General features: G+C 56.9%; 1 long non-coding RNA gene across 1 annotated transcript; it reads right to left on the bottom strand.

The window, feature by feature from the left end:
• Positions 1-863: 863 nt before the first annotated feature.
• Positions 864-3149, bottom strand: LOC129506019 (uncharacterized). Its single transcript, XR_008663664.1, has 3 exons — positions 2593-3149; positions 2077-2216; positions 864-1005 (listed from the first exon to the last, which is right to left on the bottom strand). It is a non-coding gene; the product is annotated as an uncharacterized LOC129506019 (long non-coding RNA).
• Positions 3150-3463: the final 314 nt, after the last annotated feature.

Genomic DNA, 3463 nt, shown 5'->3' with positions numbered 1-3463 from the left:
TCTTCAGAGCCAGGCTCTAAGGTACGTACCTCATCGGCATCGTCTCATTTACGTTTTACAACAAGCCACCAAGGCAGCACTTAGCCACTCACCACAATCTGTGTCTTCACTGTCCAGGACCGTGCCCGCTAGCCACGTGTGGCTGCTGAGCATCTGAAATGTGGTTTTGCAACTGAGAACATGAATTTTATTCATTTCAATTTTTATTAAATTTCCATAGCTACCCCCAAGTGACTGCTGTATTGGTCGGCACAACCCCAAGGTGTGGATGAATGTTAATTTAATTTTAGGGGTGAAAGGACAGGATTGGAGAGGTAAGGTGACTGAATGGTAGAGCTGGGATTTGAAGCCAGCCCTGATGGACTCCAGATCTGTCGGTCATGCTCTAATCACTGTTGTGTTCCCCAGAACGAGTGCCACCAAGTCAGGAAGGCAGGACTCCAGTCCCAGCCCAGCGCTGAGAAGCTGACCACCCTGAAAGGTCTCCAAGATCCTCCTGGCTCTGACATCCCAGCCTGCGTGTTACCTAGAGCCTTCCAGATGCAGAGGCCCCTCTCCTCACCAGTCCCCACAAATCACTGGTCTTCTCTATCACCCAACTGTTAGGGCCTTCTGAAGATGGACTACTTACAACACTTCTGGGATGTAAGACGTTCCCATTTTACAGATGAAGAGACTGAGGTTCAGAGGATGAAGTAACTTAAGGTCTCGCAACATGATAAGTGATAGAGAGAGGATTGAACTCAAATCTGACTCCAGAGGCTGAGCTTTTAATTTCTGCCACATGTGGTCACTGGGCTTGAGCAGAGGCCCCAGCGACTCACAGGGCTGAGACTTTATTTCAGTACCAAAACATACCCACTCCCAGTGAGATCCTTCCGTTTTGCCTGAATCCAGCAGGGATTCCATTCTCCTGCCAGAGACCCAGCCTTCAGGTCCACCAAGGCTCAAGACCTTCCTGGATCTTGCCAGCCCACCCAGACTCTGGGATGTGGGAGCCCCTGGCTGGAAAATAAATAAAAGGAAGAACAGCTGGTCAGGGGCTCCTGGGATGGAGATTGCTGGCACGTATGAGGGTAGGCCAACCATCTTCATCCCCAGAGCCCAAACATACCCCACATGGAGCTAAGAGAAGCAGAGGCATCAGTGACCGGGGCAGTGGGCTCATTTCTTAAGAGGGTGACACAACACCCTCAGATTTAAGGCAACTTCCTACCCACTGTCCAGTGTGCCAGTTGGAGTGAGGCTCCAGACAAAGGCTCAAAAGCCATGTCCCGTATCCTCACGGTGGATGGGAACATATTCATTTAGAGACAGAGGCCACCCGTGCCCACAGCAAGATGTGTGCACCTGGGGTCGGCCCTGTGGAGTCCCCCAAGGCTCACGTGCAGTGACCACACGGTGTGCTTGTGTACCCTTGCCGGCACACACACACTCATGGGATGGGGTCAAGGGAAGGAGTCAAAGGCTGGAAGCCGTCGGTCTGGTTAACCAGAAAGGATTCTCTCTCCAGAGAATTGGGGAAAGCACTCCAGGAGCCCCATGCTAGACCTGGAATCCTGATCTCTCCATCCACCAACCATGGCTCCAGGAGGGCGCCATGACCAACTCAAAGGGTCCCTGGGAGGGAGTGCAGGGCCTGGCAGGCTGGGGAGCCGCCCCCCCCACGTGTTCACGTCCACCACATGCATACCCCATTCACGCACACCACACACGCAGTACACACGGGCTCGCAGCATCACACAGTAGCTCACTTGCTGTCATGCACACACATCGCAGACACTGACACATGTTCATGCTCTCACACTCACACACCTATACACACGCATTCACTCAGACGTACAGGGCAGGTGTCTGGAGGCTCCGCAGGACCTCATCCCTTGCTGTTTCCAAGACTGGACAACTCTGTCCCTCCTGCCCCGGGAGCTCGGGTCGTGTTGGACACCCCTGCGGTCCCCAGTGTGGACAAGGCTACGTGGGACGGTGGGCGACAGGGAGACAGAGCTCAGGAAGGGGAAAAGCTGACCTCTTGGGGGAGTATGAAAAACATGCAAATGCAAAGAAATCCCGACTCACTGTTCTTTCCTTGAAGACAGTTCTCTTCTTTCCATCACAAGGACTGGGGGTCTGGGTGTCTGGGGAGCAATCTCCTCATCTCCACTCTGGTCCTTGCCGCCCTCGTGCCTAACCCTGAGCCAGGGAGATCACTTTCCAGCCTGATAAGCCAGAGACCCAAATTCTCAGGTGTTTTGCAAACAGACCCCAAGAAGCTTTTCAAGGAGCCCCAGGAATCCTACCCACCTGCCCTCTGTGGGCCTCCCAAGAGCCTCCCATAAAGGGCTTGGTAACCTTTGTTCTAGCCAGGCCTCTGGATCCCAGCCTCTGCCCTGGGCCACCCATCCACGCAGCACCCGATCTCCTTCCTGCCATGCCCCTTGGCCCAGGCCACACTGCACAAGCCAGCAGCCTTGGTCCTACAAACAGAACTCCTATATCTTAAGTGGTCCCTGAGCACCCGCAGGGCTGGGGTCCTAGCCTTGAGCACCCCCAGAGCTGGACCTGCACCCTCTCCTGTCCTCCCCCTGTTCCCACCTGCCTGTGCTCTTGCCCGAGCAGCCCTGGGACTCGGGAGGGGAGGCTTCTGCTCAGCAGGCTCACTGGGCCCTCAGGTTCCTCCCAGCAGTGGGGGGCTCCCCTCAGCCCTCTCATACATCCTGGAGGAAGAAGGCCCTGCTTCTGGATTCCTGGCCTGAGCTCCCAGCCTCGCAGCACCAGCCCAGCCCCGCTGCACCAGAGCCAGGAGAGGAGGCCGCTGGCTCCTCAGAGAGAAACCATCCCCACTACCTGGGGAGCAAAGGGCACGACCTGTGACGGGGGAGGGCGGGCAGACTGGGCATTCCAGCGTTCCCTGTTATCCTGTCCTGGGCCGCAGCTTCACAGCTGAGCTTGGCTCTGTGACCTCCCCTGGCAGGATGCCCCAGGAAGCCCCGGCCTCCTCCGGGCCTCCTCCTCTGGGCAGACCACAGCCGCAGCTCAGAACAGGCATCAGTGCGAGGTCCAGGCCCTGGCCCTAATCCTAGCACGTGTCTCTCTCTCTCTCTTTAACCCTGAAGCTCATTAGAAGCGACTCCTTGCACCCTGAGCCTCCCTGTCCCCAGCCTCCTCTCTCCTGCTCCCTGGGCCAGGCCGTCTGGGCCCTTTGTTAATGAGACTCAGGCATTTCTCGGTTCTCTTTGATCCGGGTTTTAACGAGCACAGCCCTCCCCGCTGGCGCCTGGGCCGGATAGTCAGCTCCTCCCCTAGGGTGGGTGCTGCAGGGAGGAGGCTGCAGGCCGTTTGGTCTCTGCTTGCCCCCGGGTCTCCGTGGGATTCCATGATACTTAGGGGGTCGCCAATGTGTCCCCTGGGGGTGAAGAAGCTGGACCCGTGCCCACCATGCGAGGCCTGTGCCCCTCATTCTTTC

Source organism: Nyctereutes procyonoides, unplaced genomic scaffold (assembly GCF_905146905.1).
Source record: "Nyctereutes procyonoides isolate TBG_1078 unplaced genomic scaffold, NYPRO_anot_genome, whole genome shotgun sequence".
Classification (NCBI taxonomy): Eukaryota; Metazoa; Chordata; class Mammalia; order Carnivora; family Canidae; genus Nyctereutes; species Nyctereutes procyonoides.
Note: the sequence above shows the minus strand (reverse complement) of the source record. Positions and strands in the feature narration are given on the sequence as shown.